Source organism: Gasterosteus aculeatus, chromosome 13, assembly GCF_964276395.1.
Source record: "Gasterosteus aculeatus chromosome 13, fGasAcu3.hap1.1, whole genome shotgun sequence".
Classification (NCBI taxonomy): domain Eukaryota; kingdom Metazoa; phylum Chordata; class Actinopteri; order Perciformes; family Gasterosteidae; genus Gasterosteus; species Gasterosteus aculeatus.
Genome location: NC_135701.1, coordinates 23,625,976 through 23,644,201, shown reverse-complemented (window position 1 = coordinate 23,644,201; position 18,226 = coordinate 23,625,976). Strand labels below are relative to the sequence as shown.

Below are 18,226 nucleotides of genomic sequence, written 5' to 3'. Positions count from 1 at the left end.
ATGTATGCACTATTCTTTAAGGACGACGCTCTATTGAAGCACAATTACGGATCCACAGAAAGAAGCACGATTGAGAGTACGGCCAATATATTGTTTTATGATGTTTTGCACTGTGAACACAATAAGAGGATGTGAAATTTCAGTTTAATATTACTGACAGGCATTGAATACTAACTTTGTGTCATGCTTTGAAGGATTCCACCACTCATGTGTACAGGATTGTGATCGTTTTTATTTAAACAATGCTTATTCTTGACAATGTATACATAATTATGAATCCACGGGGATATGGACGGTCGAGAATAGGGCGGATATATTGTTTTAATGATACAATACCTGCTAACGCTAAATATCATGATGTGTTGTGTTGAGTTTGAGATAAAATAGATCCAGCGGTGCCGGATCACGCCGGTCCGCACCTCCGATATCACTGCGCCGCCGACTCACGTCATTTTCGCCAGCGTGTCCGGAGGGAAAGGAGTCCCCGGCACGAGCTCCGCTGTTTTGTTAAATGCACACTTTTTAAACCTGCCTGAAGAAGGTCTAGTTGAGACCGAAACGTTGCGGTGTTGTTTTGTGCCTGTTCCCATGTTCCTGCTGGAGAAAATAAACGGTAAAGAAAACCTTTTCGCCGATTTTTTTCTAAGCTAAGTGCTTTTGTGGCTAAGTTAGCCCAAAGCTAATGAGGCTAATCGAGCCCAACATGCGGTGAAATGCTAACAAAGATGGCGGAGCAACGAGTGAGCAGATTATGGACGTGAGCGAGCCGGGTGCCATGGGTGACTGCGAGGCTGCTGATGCTGAGGTGAGGAGCGCAGTTCTTCCGGTCCACATCACGGAGGGAGAAGGCACCTGCACCAGCACCACGGCTAAGGCGAGCAGAGGTACCCGGACCCGGACGGAGGTGATGACGCGACATCAAAGTGATGGAGAAAGCGGAGGCGCCATGTCTGTGGGTAACTGGGACTAAGGGAAACTTGATTCTGTGTTTACTTTTGGGTCCTCGGAGCCGGGCCTGACGATGGACCGTGCACTGACAGTGGTCTTAGGACCGCTGTCCCAACCCCTTAACCCCTAACCAGCCTGTGCCTCTTGGGTCTAGCCCCGGGGGTTCCCCCATTTGTTTATGCAGTCTCTCCATCACCTAGCCCTAAACACAACCACACAGTTTTCTATTGTTGGAGCGAGGCTGTGACCTAATCAGGTCCCCTTCTCCTAAACACAACCACACAGTTTTCTATTGTTGGAGGGAGGCTGTGACCTAACCTGGTCCCCTTTTCCTAAACACAACATTAGTACATGTATTATTTGCAAGCCTAATCTGGCCCTTTAATGCATGGACAGAATAAAACAACACATTTTATAGCGGATCTATGACATCTCACTCCTTCACAAATCTTAATAGTCAAGTTATAATTTACTGACATGCATAGAATGCCTACCTGGTGTCATGCTATTATATTCCATCACTTGTGTGTACAGGATTACAATCTTTTAAACAATGCTGACTCTTAGAAATGTATGCACTATTCTTTAAGGACGACGCTCTATTGAAGCACAATTACGGATCCACAGAAAGAAGCACGATTGAGAGTACGGCCAATATATTGTTTTATGATGTTTTGCACTGTGAACACAATAAGAGGATGTGAAATTTCAGTTTAATATTACTGACAGGCATTGAATACTAACTTTGTGTCATGCTTTGAAGGATTCCACCACTCATGTGTACAGGATTGTGATCGTTTTTATTTAAACAATGCTTATTCTTGACAATGTATACATAATTATGAATCCACGGGGATATGGACGGTCGAGAATAGGGCGGATATATTGTTTTAATGATACAATACCTGCTAACGCTAAATATCATGATGTGTTGTGTTGAGTTTGAGATAAAATAGATCCAGCGGTGCCGGATCACGCCGGTCCGCACCTCCGATATCACTGCGCCGCCGACTCACGTCATTTTCGCCAGCGTGTCCGGAGGGAAAGGAGTCCCCGGCACGAGCTCCGCTGTTTTGTTAAATGCACACTTTTTAAACCTGCCTGAAGAAGGTCTAGTTGAGACCGAAACGTTGCGGTGTTGTTTTGTGCCTGTTCCCATGTTCCTGCTGGAGAAAATAAACGGTAAAGAAAACCTTTTCGCCGATTTTTTTCTAAGCTAAGTGCTTTTGTGGCTAAGTTAGCCCAAAGCTAATGAGGCTAATCGAGCCCAACATGCGGTGAAATGCTAACAAAGATGGCGGAGCAACGAGTGAGCAGATTATGGACGTGAGCGAGCCGGGTGCCATGGGTGACTGCGAGGCTGCTGATGCTGAGGTGAGGAGCGCAGTTCTTCCGGTCCACATCACGGAGGGAGAAGGCACCTGCACCAGCACCACGGCTAAGGCGAGCAGAGGTACCCGGACCCGGACGGAGGTGATGACGCGACATCAAAGTGATGGAGAAAGCGGAGGCGCCATGTCTGTGGGTAACTGGGACTAAGGGAAACTTGATTCTGTGTTTACTTTTGGGTCCTCGGAGCCGGGCCTGACGATGGACCGTGCACTGACAGTGGTCTTAGGACCGCTGTCCCAACCCCTTAACCCCTAACCAGCCTGTGCCTCTTGGGTCTAGCCCCGGGGGTTCCCCCATTTGTTTATGCAGTCTCTCCATCACCTAGCCCTAAACACAACCACACAGTTTTCTATTGTTGGAGCGAGGCTGTGACCTAATCAGGTCCCCTTCTCCTAAACACAACCACACAGTTTTCTATTGTTGGAGGGAGGCTGTGACCTAACCTGGTCCCCTTTTCCTAAACACAACATTAGTACATGTATTATTTGCAAGCCTAATCTGGCCCTTTAATGCATGGACAGAATAAAACAACACATTTTATAGCGGATCTATGACATCTCACTCCTTCACAAATCTTAATAGTCAAGTTATAATTTACTGACATGCATAGAATGCCTACCTGGTGTCATGCTATTATATTCCATCACTTGTGTGTACAGGATTACAATCTTTTAAACAATGCTGACTCTTAGAAATGTATGCACTATTCTTTAAGGACGACGCTCTATTGAAGCACAATTACGGATCCACAGAAAGAAGCACGATTGAGAGTACGGCCAATATATTGTTTTATGATGTTTTGCACTGTGAACACAATAAGAGGATGTGAAATTTCAGTTTAATATTACTGACAGGCATTGAATACTAACTTTGTGTCATGCTTTGAAGGATTCCACCACTCATGTGTACAGGATTGTGATCGTTTTTATTTAAACAATGCTTATTCTTGACAATGTATACATAATTATGAATCCACGGGGATATGGACGGTCGAGAATAGGGCGGATATATTGTTTTAATGATACAATACCTGCTAACGCTAAATATCATGATGTGTTGTGTTGAGTTTGAGATAAAATAGATCCAGCGGTGCCGGATCACGCCGGTCCGCACCTCCGATATCACTGCGCCGCCGACTCACGTCATTTTCGCCAGCGTGTCCGGAGGGAAAGGAGTCCCCGGCACGAGCTCCGCTGTTTTGTTAAATGCACACTTTTTAAACCTGCCTGAAGAAGGTCTAGTTGAGACCGAAACGTTGCGGTGTTGTTTTGTGCCTGTTCCCATGTTCCTGCTGGAGAAAATAAACGGTAAAGAAAACCTTTTCGCCGATTTTTTTCTAAGCTAAGTGCTTTTGTGGCTAAGTTAGCCCAAAGCTAATGAGGCTAATCGAGCCCAACATGCGGTGAAATGCTAACAAAGATGGCGGAGCAACGAGTGAGCAGATTATGGACGTGAGCGAGCCGGGTGCCATGGGTGACTGCGAGGCTGCTGATGCTGAGGTGAGGAGCGCAGTTCTTCCGGTCCACATCACGGAGGGAGAAGGCACCTGCACCAGCACCACGGCTAAGGCGAGCAGAGGTACCCGGACCCGGACGGAGGTGATGACGCGACATCAAAGTGATGGAGAAAGCGGAGGCGCCATGTCTGTGGGTAACTGGGACTAAGGGAAACTTGATTCTGTGTTTACTTTTGGGTCCTCGGAGCCGGGCCTGACGATGGACCGTGCACTGACAGTGGTCTTAGGACCGCTGTCCCAACCCCTTAACCCCTAACCAGCCTGTGCCTCTTGGGTCTAGCCCCGGGGGTTCCCCCATTTGTTTATGCAGTCTCTCCATCACCTAGCCCTAAACACAACCACACAGTTTTCTATTGTTGGAGCGAGGCTGTGACCTAATCAGGTCCCCTTCTCCTAAACACAACCACACAGTTTTCTATTGTTGGAGGGAGGCTGTGACCTAACCTGGTCCCCTTTTCCTAAACACAACATTAGTACATGTATTATTTGCAAGCCTAATCTGGCCCTTTAATGCATGGACAGAATAAAACAACACATTTTATAGCGGATCTATGACATCTCACTCCTTCACAAATCTTAATAGTCAAGTTATAATTTACTGACATGCATAGAATGCCTACCTGGTGTCATGCTATTATATTCCATCACTTGTGTGTACAGGATTACAATCTTTTAAACAATGCTGACTCTTAGAAATGTATGCACTATTCTTTAAGGACGACGCTCTATTGAAGCACAATTACGGATCCACAGAAAGAAGCACGATTGAGAGTACGGCCAATATATTGTTTTATGATGTTTTGCACTGTGAACACAATAAGAGGATGTGAAATTTCAGTTTAATATTACTGACAGGCATTGAATACTAACTTTGTGTCATGCTTTGAAGGATTCCACCACTCATGTGTACAGGATTGTGATCGTTTTTATTTAAACAATGCTTATTCTTGACAATGTATACATAATTATGAATCCACGGGGATATGGACGGTCGAGAATAGGGCGGATATATTGTTTTAATGATACAATACCTGCTAACGCTAAATATCATGATGTGTTGTGTTGAGTTTGAGATAAAATAGATCCAGCGGTGCCGGATCACGCCGGTCCGCACCTCCGATATCACTGCGCCGCCGACTCACGTCATTTTCGCCAGCGTGTCCGGAGGGAAAGGAGTCCCCGGCACGAGCTCCGCTGTTTTGTTAAATGCACACTTTTTAAACCTGCCTGAAGAAGGTCTAGTTGAGACCGAAACGTTGCGGTGTTGTTTTGTGCCTGTTCCCATGTTCCTGCTGGAGAAAATAAACGGTAAAGAAAACCTTTTCGCCGATTTTTTTCTAAGCTAAGTGCTTTTGTGGCTAAGTTAGCCCAAAGCTAATGAGGCTAATCGAGCCCAACATGCGGTGAAATGCTAACAAAGATGGCGGAGCAACGAGTGAGCAGATTATGGACGTGAGCGAGCCGGGTGCCATGGGTGACTGCGAGGCTGCTGATGCTGAGGTGAGGAGCGCAGTTCTTCCGGTCCACATCACGGAGGGAGAAGGCACCTGCACCAGCACCACGGCTAAGGCGAGCAGAGGTACCCGGACCCGGACGGAGGTGATGACGCGACATCAAAGTGATGGAGAAAGCGGAGGCGCCATGTCTGTGGGTAACTGGGACTAAGGGAAACTTGATTCTGTGTTTACTTTTGGGTCCTCGGAGCCGGGCCTGACGATGGACCGTGCACTGACAGTGGTCTTAGGACCGCTGTCCCAACCCCTTAACCCCTAACCAGCCTGTGCCTCTTGGGTCTAGCCCCGGGGGTTCCCCCATTTGTTTATGCAGTCTCTCCATCACCTAGCCCTAAACACAACCACACAGTTTTCTATTGTTGGAGCGAGGCTGTGACCTAATCAGGTCCCCTTCTCCTAAACACAACCACACAGTTTTCTATTGTTGGAGGGAGGCTGTGACCTAACCTGGTCCCCTTTTCCTAAACACAACATTAGTACATGTATTATTTGCAAGCCTAATCTGGCCCTTTAATGCATGGACAGAATAAAACAACACATTTTATAGCGGATCTATGACATCTCACTCCTTCACAAATCTTAATAGTCAAGTTATAATTTACTGACATGCATAGAATGCCTACCTGGTGTCATGCTATTATATTCCATCACTTGTGTGTACAGGATTACAATCTTTTAAACAATGCTGACTCTTAGAAATGTATGCACTATTCTTTAAGGACGACGCTCTATTGAAGCACAATTACGGATCCACAGAAAGAAGCACGATTGAGAGTACGGCCAATATATTGTTTTATGATGTTTTGCACTGTGAACACAATAAGAGGATGTGAAATTTCAGTTTAATATTACTGACAGGCATTGAATACTAACTTTGTGTCATGCTTTGAAGGATTCCACCACTCATGTGTACAGGATTGTGATCGTTTTTATTTAAACAATGCTTATTCTTGACAATGTATACATAATTATGAATCCACGGGGATATGGACGGTCGAGAATAGGGCGGATATATTGTTTTAATGATACAATACCTGCTAACGCTAAATATCATGATGTGTTGTGTTGAGTTTGAGATAAAATAGATCCAGCGGTGCCGGATCACGCCGGTCCGCACCTCCGATATCACTGCGCCGCCGACTCACGTCATTTTCGCCAGCGTGTCCGGAGGGAAAGGAGTCCCCGGCACGAGCTCCGCTGTTTTGTTAAATGCACACTTTTTAAACCTGCCTGAAGAAGGTCTAGTTGAGACCGAAACGTTGCGGTGTTGTTTTGTGCCTGTTCCCATGTTCCTGCTGGAGAAAATAAACGGTAAAGAAAACCTTTTCGCCGATTTTTTTCTAAGCTAAGTGCTTTTGTGGCTAAGTTAGCCCAAAGCTAATGAGGCTAATCGAGCCCAACATGCGGTGAAATGCTAACAAAGATGGCGGAGCAACGAGTGAGCAGATTATGGACGTGAGCGAGCCGGGTGCCATGGGTGACTGCGAGGCTGCTGATGCTGAGGTGAGGAGCGCAGTTCTTCCGGTCCACATCACGGAGGGAGAAGGCACCTGCACCAGCACCACGGCTAAGGCGAGCAGAGGTACCCGGACCCGGACGGAGGTGATGACGCGACATCAAAGTGATGGAGAAAGCGGAGGCGCCATGTCTGTGGGTAACTGGGACTAAGGGAAACTTGATTCTGTGTTTACTTTTGGGTCCTCGGAGCCGGGCCTGACGATGGACCGTGCACTGACAGTGGTCTTAGGACCGCTGTCCCAACCCCTTAACCCCTAACCAGCCTGTGCCTCTTGGGTCTAGCCCCGGGGGTTCCCCCATTTGTTTATGCAGTCTCTCCATCACCTAGCCCTAAACACAACCACACAGTTTTCTATTGTTGGAGCGAGGCTGTGACCTAATCAGGTCCCCTTCTCCTAAACACAACCACACAGTTTTCTATTGTTGGAGGGAGGCTGTGACCTAACCTGGTCCCCTTTTCCTAAACACAACATTAGTACATGTATTATTTGCAAGCCTAATCTGGCCCTTTAATGCATGGACAGAATAAAACAACACATTTTATAGCGGATCTATGACATCTCACTCCTTCACAAATCTTAATAGTCAAGTTATAATTTACTGACATGCATAGAATGCCTACCTGGTGTCATGCTATTATATTCCATCACTTGTGTGTACAGGATTACAATCTTTTAAACAATGCTGACTCTTAGAAATGTATGCACTATTCTTTAAGGACGACGCTCTATTGAAGCACAATTACGGATCCACAGAAAGAAGCACGATTGAGAGTACGGCCAATATATTGTTTTATGATGTTTTGCACTGTGAACACAATAAGAGGATGTGAAATTTCAGTTTAATATTACTGACAGGCATTGAATACTAACTTTGTGTCATGCTTTGAAGGATTCCACCACTCATGTGTACAGGATTGTGATCGTTTTTATTTAAACAATGCTTATTCTTGACAATGTATACATAATTATGAATCCACGGGGATATGGACGGTCGAGAATAGGGCGGATATATTGTTTTAATGATACAATACCTGCTAACGCTAAATATCATGATGTGTTGTGTTGAGTTTGAGATAAAATAGATCCAGCGGTGCCGGATCACGCCGGTCCGCACCTCCGATATCACTGCGCCGCCGACTCACGTCATTTTCGCCAGCGTGTCTGGAGGGAAAGGAGTCCCCGGCACGAGCTCCGCTGTTTTGTTAAATGCACACTTTTTAAACCTGCCTGAAGAAGGTCTAGTTGAGACCGAAACGTTGCGGTGTTGTTTTGTGCCTGTTCCCATGTTCCTGCTGGAGAAAATAAACGGTAAAGAAAACCTTTTCGCCGATTTTTTTCTAAGCTAAGTGCTTTTGTGGCTAAGTTAGCCCAAAGCTAATGAGGCTAATCGAGCCCAACATGCGGTGAAATGCTAACAAAGATGGCGGAGCAACGAGTGAGCAGATTATGGACGTGAGCGAGCCGGGTGCCATGGGTGACTGCGAGGCTGCTGATGCTGAGGTGAGGAGCGCAGTTCTTCCGGTCCACATCACGGAGGGAGAAGGCACCTGCACCAGCACCACGGCTAAGGCGAGCAGAGGTACCCGGACCCGGACGGAGGTGATGACGCGACATCAAAGTGATGGAGAAAGCGGAGGCGCCATGTCTGTGGGTAACTGGGACTAAGGGAAACTTGATTCTGTGTTTACTTTTGGGTCCTCGGAGCCGGGCCTGACGATGGACCGTGCACTGACAGTGGTCTTAGGACCGCTGTCCCAACCCCTTAACCCCTAACCAGCCTGTGCCTCTTGGGTCTAGCCCCGGGGGTTCCCCCATTTGTTTATGCAGTCTCTCCATCACCTAGCCCTAAACACAACCACACAGTTTTCTATTGTTGGAGCGAGGCTGTGACCTAATCAGGTCCCCTTCTCCTAAACACAACCACACAGTTTTCTATTGTTGGAGGGAGGCTGTGACCTAACCTGGTCCCCTTTTCCTAAACACAACATTAGTACATGTATTATTTGCAAGCCTAATCTGGCCCTTTAATGCATGGACAGAATAAAACAACACATTTTATAGCGGATCTATGACATCTCACTCCTTCACAAATCTTAATAGTCAAGTTATAATTTACTGACATGCATAGAATGCCTACCTGGTGTCATGCTATTATATTCCATCACTTGTGTGTACAGGATTACAATCTTTTAAACAATGCTGACTCTTAGAAATGTATGCACTATTCTTTAAGGACGACGCTCTATTGAAGCACAATTACGGATCCACAGAAAGAAGCACGATTGAGAGTACGGCCAATATATTGTTTTATGATGTTTTGCACTGTGAACACAATAAGAGGATGTGAAATTTCAGTTTAATATTACTGACAGGCATTGAATACTAACTTTGTGTCATGCTTTGAAGGATTCCACCACTCATGTGTACAGGATTGTGATCGTTTTTATTTAAACAATGCTTATTCTTGACAATGTATACATAATTATGAATCCACGGGGATATGGACGGTCGAGAATAGGGCGGATATATTGTTTTAATGATACAATACCTGCTAACGCTAAATATCATGATGTGTTGTGTTGAGTTTGAGATAAAATAGATCCAGCGGTGCCGGATCACGCCGGTCCGCACCTCCGATATCACTGCGCCGCCGACTCACGTCATTTTCGCCAGCGTGTCCGGAGGGAAAGGAGTCCCCGGCACGAGCTCCGCTGTTTTGTTAAATGCACACTTTTTAAACCTGCCTGAAGAAGGTCTAGTTGAGACCGAAACGTTGCGGTGTTGTTTTGTGCCTGTTCCCATGTTCCTGCTGGAGAAAATAAACGGTAAAGAAAACCTTTTCGCCGATTTTTTTCTAAGCTAAGTGCTTTTGTGGCTAAGTTAGCCCAAAGCTAATGAGGCTAATCGAGCCCAACATGCGGTGAAATGCTAACAAAGATGGCGGAGCAACGAGTGAGCAGATTATGGACGTGAGCGAGCCGGGTGCCATGGGTGACTGCGAGGCTGCTGATGCTGAGGTGAGGAGCGCAGTTCTTCCGGTCCACATCACGGAGGGAGAAGGCACCTGCACCAGCACCACGGCTAAGGCGAGCAGAGGTACCCGGACCCGGACGGAGGTGATGACGCGACATCAAAGTGATGGAGAAAGCGGAGGCGCCATGTCTGTGGGTAACTGGGACTAAGGGAAACTTGATTCTGTGTTTACTTTTGGGTCCTCGGAGCCGGGCCTGACGATGGACCGTGCACTGACAGTGGTCTTAGGACCGCTGTCCCAACCCCTTAACCCCTAACCAGCCTGTGCCTCTTGGGTCTAGCCCCGGGGGTTCCCCCATTTGTTTATGCAGTCTCTCCATCACCTAGCCCTAAACACAACCACACAGTTTTCTATTGTTGGAGCGAGGCTGTGACCTAATCAGGTCCCCTTCTCCTAAACACAACCACACAGTTTTCTATTGTTGGAGGGAGGCTGTGACCTAACCTGGTCCCCTTTTCCTAAACACAACATTAGTACATGTATTATTTGCAAGCCTAATCTGGCCCTTTAATGCATGGACAGAATAAAACAACACATTTTATAGCGGATCTATGACATCTCACTCCTTCACAAATCTTAATAGTCAAGTTATAATTTACTGACATGCATAGAATGCCTACCTGGTGTCATGCTATTATATTCCATCACTTGTGTGTACAGGATTACAATCTTTTAAACAATGCTGACTCTTAGAAATGTATGCACTATTCTTTAAGGACGACGCTCTATTGAAGCACAATTACGGATCCACAGAAAGAAGCACGATTGAGAGTACGGCCAATATATTGTTTTATGATGTTTTGCACTGTGAACACAATAAGAGGATGTGAAATTTCAGTTTAATATTACTGACAGGCATTGAATACTAACTTTGTGTCATGCTTTGAAGGATTCCACCACTCATGTGTACAGGATTGTGATCGTTTTTATTTAAACAATGCTTATTCTTGACAATGTATACATAATTATGAATCCACGGGGATATGGACGGTCGAGAATAGGGCGGATATATTGTTTTAATGATACAATACCTGCTAACGCTAAATATCATGATGTGTTGTGTTGAGTTTGAGATAAAATAGATCCAGCGGTGCCGGATCACGCCGGTCCGCACCTCCGATATCACTGCGCCGCCGACTCACGTCATTTTCGCCAGCGTGTCCGGAGGGAAAGGAGTCCCCGGCACGAGCTCCGCTGTTTTGTTAAATGCACACTTTTTAAACCTGCCTGAAGAAGGTCTAGTTGAGACCGAAACGTTGCGGTGTTGTTTTGTGCCTGTTCCCATGTTCCTGCTGGAGAAAATAAACGGTAAAGAAAACCTTTTCGCCGATTTTTTTCTAAGCTAAGTGCTTTTGTGGCTAAGTTAGCCCAAAGCTAATGAGGCTAATCGAGCCCAACATGCGGTGAAATGCTAACAAAGATGGCGGAGCAACGAGTGAGCAGATTATGGACGTGAGCGAGCCGGGTGCCATGGGTGACTGCGAGGCTGCTGATGCTGAGGTGAGGAGCGCAGTTCTTCCGGTCCACATCACGGAGGGAGAAGGCACCTGCACCAGCACCACGGCTAAGGCGAGCAGAGGTACCCGGACCCGGACGGAGGTGATGACGCGACATCAAAGTGATGGAGAAAGCGGAGGCGCCATGTCTGTGGGTAACTGGGACTAAGGGAAACTTGATTCTGTGTTTACTTTTGGGTCCTCGGAGCCGGGCCTGACGATGGACCGTGCACTGACAGTGGTCTTAGGACCGCTGTCCCAACCCCTTAACCCCTAACCAGCCTGTGCCTCTTGGGTCTAGCCCCGGGGGTTCCCCCATTTGTTTATGCAGTCTCTCCATCACCTAGCCCTAAACACAACCACACAGTTTTCTATTGTTGGAGCGAGGCTGTGACCTAATCAGGTCCCCTTCTCCTAAACACAACCACACAGTTTTCTATTGTTGGAGGGAGGCTGTGACCTAACCTGGTCCCCTTTTCCTAAACACAACATTAGTACATGTATTATTTGCAAGCCTAATCTGGCCCTTTAATGCATGGACAGAATAAAACAACACATTTTATAGCGGATCTATGACATCTCACTCCTTCACAAATCTTAATAGTCAAGTTATAATTTACTGACATGCATAGAATGCCTACCTGGTGTCATGCTATTATATTCCATCACTTGTGTGTACAGGATTACAATCTTTTAAACAATGCTGACTCTTAGAAATGTATGCACTATTCTTTAAGGACGACGCTCTATTGAAGCACAATTACGGATCCACAGAAAGAAGCACGATTGAGAGTACGGCCAATATATTGTTTTATGATGTTTTGCACTGTGAACACAATAAGATGATGTGATATTTCAGTTTAATATTACTGACAGGCATTGAATACTAACTTTGTGTCATGCTTTGAAGGATTCCACCACTCATGTGTACAGGATTGTGATCGTTTTTATTTAAACAATGCTTATTCTTGACAATGTATACATAATTATAAATCCACGGGGATATGGACGGTCGAGAATAGGGCGGATATATTGTTTTAATGATACAATACCTGCTAACGCTAAATATCATGATGTGTTGTGTTGAGTTTGAGATAAAATAGATCCAGCGGTGCCGGATCACGCCGGTCCGCACCTCCGATATCACTGCGCCGCCGACTCACGTCATTTTCGCCAGCGTGTCCGGAGGGAAAGGAGTCCCCGGCACGAGCTCCGCTGTTTTGTTAAATGCACACTTTTTAAACCTGCCTGAAGAAGGTCCAGTTGAGACCGAAACGTTGCGGTGTTGTTTTGTGCTTGTTCCCATGTTCCTGCTGGAGAAAATAAACGGTAAAGAAAACCTTTTCGCCGATTTTTTTCTAAGCTAAGTGCTGTTGTGGCTAAGTTAGCCCAAAGCTAATGAGGCTAATCGAGCCCAACATGCGGTGAAATGCTAACAAAGATGGCGGAGCAACGAGTGAGCAGATTATGGACGTGAGCGAGCCGGGTGCCATGGGTGACTGCGAGGCTGCTGATGCTGAGGTGAGGAGCGCAGTTCTTCCGGTCCACATCACGGAGGGAGAAGGAACCTGCACCAGCACCACGGCTAAGGCGAGCAGAGGTACCCGGACCCGGACGGAGGTGATGACGCGACATCAAAGTGATGGAGAAAGCGGAGGCGCCATGTCTGTGGGTAACTGGGACTAAGGGAAACTTGATTCTGTGTTTACTTTTGGGTCCTCGGAGCCGGGCCTGACGATGGACCGTGCACTGACAGTGGTCTTAGGACCGCTGTCCCCACACTTAGCCCCCGCTAACCCTAGCCCACACTTAGCCCCCGCTAACCCTAGCCCACACTTAGCCCCCGCTAACCCTAGCCCACACTTAGCCCCCGCTAACCCTAGCCCACACTTAGCCCCCGCTAACCCTAGCCCACACTTAGCCCCCGCTAACCCTAGCCCACACTTAGCCCCCGCTAACCCTAGCCCACACTTAGCCCCCGCTAACCCTAGCCCTTAATGTCCAAAAAAAGATCTTACCTTCTGCCAAAGCCTGTAGAGAGTTGCATTCTATCATACTGCAAGAAATAAGACTACATTACCCAACTTATCCAGAACAGTCTTAAACACTACCATGACCTTCTTTCACCTACAGGTTTACATGTAGCAATAAACACATCCCTAAAACATTGGCGAATGGAAAATGGTTAAAACCGAAGAGTTCAGGACACACAACCAAAGACAAGAAGCACCACAAGTGCATTATGCAATCATACAATTTCAAGCATTACATACCCATTACTGGGAGAAAAAAAAAAAAAAAATTACCCGTTAGTCAAATCGCTAATTTGGCAATAGCATAAGGCAATTTCCACAGGAGGCTAAAGCTGCTTGCCCCTGAAGCAGGAGCCTGTAGTGTTCTGAATCGTCATGTGTGGTAGCACAACAGTACTTTAGCAAACAAGAAATATTTAAACACTGACAAGAATGCATCTTTTTACACACTGGGAAAGCGCAGATAAAGACTGGATTAGTTCAGTACATATTAGCAGCAGATGCAGTTAACCAACAAACCGTCAGGCATTCTAACATTTTATTAGACTTTTCACACAGCATGACATGAAAAGGGTCTTCCCTCTCAATTTTCACAGGAGGCTGAAGTTGCTTGGCCGCTCCTAGGGAGCCCAAGGCAGGACCCTGTGGTCTTCTCTGGACCGTCGTGCGTGGAATCACAGAACTACTTTACCCAACCGGAATGTTTTCCGAACATTGATTGCAGTTTCCCTGTACGAGCAAAAAGCTGCCAAATTCAAATGAAGCAGCTAAAGAGGGTGGTATAGTTCAGGAAATCCAACCACATTTTAGAAGATAGTTAACACATTATGCAACAGTCAGGCTCTTGACAGTTTGAAAAAGAATGTATTATTAGACCAGTCACACAGCCTGCATGACAAGCGTTACACATCAAAAACCATACTGGAAAAACGTCTTACCGTTCACTCAAATCACTAAAGACTGCTGGTAATTTCCACCGTCACAGGAGGCTGAAACTGCTCGACCACTTCTGGGGATCCTCAAGGCAGGAGCCTGTTTTCTTCTCTGGACCGTCCTGTGTGGAATCACAACCCATTCTGAAAAATCTTTTTGCCCATAGGTTAATGTTATTTAGCAATACTAACACATTGGCCAACAGAAAATAGATAAACAGCAGCTAAATGATCCAAATAGTTCTTAAGGACAGGCCACAACACTCGGGCATTCTTTACAGTTAGAAAGACATTTTATTAGTGCCATTACAGCTTGTAAGACAAGCATTACCAAAAAAAAAAAAACAAGTCCCAGGCATCACCCATCTTCTCCCTCTCCTCTAGAATACATTGACATTTTATTAATTCACTGCCAAAATTACATTCCAGGTACACAGTAAATGTGACTGTCAAATTGGAGAACATTGCAACACTAAGCCAGTAAACATAAGGTCTTAACCTACTGTGTTGGGGTTACACTGAAGTGTACAGCACTATGAGGTTGACTTTTCCATTTTAAAACATCTGCATGAGAAATATTTAAGCAACTATTCAAATCAATAAAGATATTACTAAAACACCCACTTGTGATATATTGTGCAACAAACTCTGGTTCAGTTAATGAAAAATTGCTCTTTAAATATAATACAGGGTACACACACAAGATTCACTTGTACTATGGAACAAACATCACAATCACCATAAAACACCAAGCAATTCAAACAGTTAAAACATTGTGAAAAATGCGTGCAGTTAAATATGAGCAGTGGCTCTTTAGTAATGTACTTGTTTACGCAAGTCAGTCATACCTTTTGTTTGCTTTCATGGCACCACGGTCTCCACCAGGTTTCTTGCCCAACGCATATTGAACCAACTGAAATGAGTAAATGACAATACAATATTTAAAAAAAAATGAAATTATCTGCAACAATTTATAAAACAGGGTTACGAAATATCCCACAGGTAGGTCAAACATTTTACACATCAACTAACCCATTTGGCCTCCTACTTGTCCCTGAAATTCAGTCGTAGAGTTGAGATTAAAAGTAATTGCCAAAAGCTTGGTCCATGTATTGAAGTGAGGTTGCCCTTTAACATACCCCGAATTTCCAAACCTTGGAAGTTTTAGCTTTTCCATTGGTCATCTTGATCCTGCAGGTGTAGAACCAGCCATAGCAGTCTGAGAAGAGATCACAAGCAATTAGTAAAGTTCAACGTGCAAGTAAATCCCCTCTAGGGGTATCATTGGCCGATTTCTATTTGGGCTGTCAACAGATGCAAGAGAATGAGGGAGAAATAGTTGTAGGGCGGTTGTATTAGAATGCATTAGTTTTAGCTGATGCATAGTGTGTAGATCAAGTCATGAGAAGTTGAGCAACTGGAAGAAAGACATTTGTAACCACCGGTAGCACAGGGTTAAATATTTCCTCATAAATTATCCAACAACCACGGATCAACAGGTGACTGAAGTCAGACTGAGGAAAAAGTATTCCCAGATTTCAACATTTAGTTAAAATATGGAAAGCATACAAAACAATTAAACCAATTTACATCAGCTGTAGAAGTAACCAAATGCACCTCTACAAACAAATTGAGTGCTACTGGTGACTAGGCTGCACCGGGGCAGGGACAGGCTCTGGCACAGGGCACTCACTGACTCAGTTTCTCCACACAAACAATATAAAATAGAGGCATGCTATGTAAAAAGAAAATACAGACAAACACAACGGACAATGGGATGAGCAGATGAAAGGCCCAGCCACCAAACCCACCATCTGGGATGCTACTCTGCAGAAAACCTCAAACACAAAAATGAACACAAATTACTTACCAAAAGTAATCATCTGCAAACTAACTAATATTACCAACATGAAGAAACTAGACCAGAAGTGAACAAGCAACACAAAACAGCAATGGCTTCCAATGCCAGCCTGGAGTTTCTTTGAGGCTCCTCCACCTGGTATGGCTCACACATGGTTTGGGCCTCCCTGACGAGCTGGGAGACACAAACAGAAAGATCACCAATGGCCAAACCATTATAATAAGAACTGAGAATAAAAACACCTACCAGCTCACTGGCTTCTCCAGCCACTCTCCAACATAGAAAGGGACAAGCATGCCAAAAGCAGCTTCATTATGGGCAGCTTTATACCCTTTCTAATGGGTGAACCAGGAAGTAGGAGGTTCCAAGGCCTGCCTGAACCTACAGTAGCTCAGGAAGGACATTTTCTCACTGGCTACACAATGAAAAAGATTATTTATTATTCAAATCATTGAGTTATAATCTCACAGGCTGAGCTTCTTCCCAACAAAGATGAACTTGTCTTGCAGCATCACCATTTAGATTATTTCATCAAACTCTGGCTGTGCACCCAGTAAGCCATGGATCAAAATTTCCCTCACCTGTAGTTTAGTCCATTATATGCCACATTTTTGGCCAAGCTTGCACTGTCCTTAGTTTTGGTCCTTAGACTTTTGTTTCAGAGTATTTGAGATATCCTTGGTAAAAACATGTGAAGAGAGGAAATATTTATCACTTCCAATGGAGGTCTGGAAAAGCCACATGCGTGTAAATGATTTGCAGCCTGAAATTAACCCTGTTCTTTTGATTGAGTATATATTCTACTGGTTCCACTATATTAAAGTGGGTCCCAAAGTAAACCTCTCTCCTTCAAGCACTGGAAAGTGGAGGTGTATCACCAATTGTTTCTAACAAGGCTTCTCACACAGAACGCGCTGGCTAGCTCTTCAACTACTGACTGGTCAAACTGGCATCCATTATCTCTTAATATTTGACTAACAGTTTTTTGAGTAATCAGCACAGCCAGCACCAATCAAATAGTTAAAATATAATCTTCATATGCATTAGACAAGACAGATATTTTCTAACTTAAGCAGAATGGGAGCCATTTTAACCTCAATAACCTTCTCCAAGTTTTGAGAACTCTAATTGTCAAAAACAGAATTTAAAATAGCATTTCTCTTTAAACCTTCCCCATCTGAAATAATACTGGCAACATTGGCACAAGATTCTAGAGCCTCAAATATGAAATCGATTTGCACCTTTCTGAAATCAGACACTATAACCTTTATTAAAGTATGGTTCATTACACTGACTTTATTGCTGTAAACCGACTGAATGTATTTACTATACTAAATTGTTGATAAATTCAAACAAATTCTTCCAGCAGATGGAGCCGCATTCTTCCTTTGAGACTATCACATTACATTTCATTTAGCTGATGCTTTTATCCAAGTGCATTCAACTAAGAGGGAAAAGACCCAGAATGTAATGGAGGCTAATGTTAGATTATTATTTGACAACCACTCTGCTAATAGACCTGCAAGTTTAGCGTTAAAATTGTTTTTAACATACATATGCTATGCACTCTCAGTTTCCAACTGTACCATCTTTTCATAAAATACATTTTGTTTTAAGGAGCGTAGGAAAGACAGGCATAGAAATTATGTTATGTTTGTGTTTGTTGGCTATTCTTCTTAGCAAAATAAATATCAAACAAAAAAAAAGCCTGCATGGACATCCTACGATTTCTGCATGAAAAAAACAAACCAGTTCTTGGCAAGCACACATGTATATATTCTGTTAAACTGTTTAATTGTTAAAATGGGTTAAGATTTATTCTTTATAATTTGCTGAGACTGTCGAGTACAAATGTGAAGCAGAAAAGGGGAAATCTTTTCTTCCGATTATTTTATTTTTTCTGAATTTTGAAGCTGGTGACACCAATAGACTTAAGAAGTTGGTGAAGAAGGCCAGCTACATCATTGGCTGCCAATAAGA

The 18,226-nt window shown here is 44.5% G+C and overlaps 1 long non-coding RNA gene across 2 annotated transcripts; it reads right to left on the bottom strand.

Annotated features, from left to right (window-relative positions):
- Positions 1–13,733: 13,733 nt before the first annotated feature.
- Positions 13,734–16,815, bottom strand: LOC120830197 (uncharacterized). Of its 2 annotated transcripts, XR_013451968.1 has the most exons (6): positions 16,493–16,815; positions 16,256–16,420; positions 15,525–15,604; positions 15,234–15,298; positions 14,392–14,507; positions 13,734–14,182 (listed from the first exon to the last, which is right to left on the bottom strand). It is a non-coding gene; the product is annotated as an uncharacterized LOC120830197 (long non-coding RNA). The 2 variants fall into 2 exon arrangements; XR_013451967.1 differs by having other exon boundaries at positions 16,256–16,815.
- Positions 16,816–18,226: the final 1,411 nt, after the last annotated feature.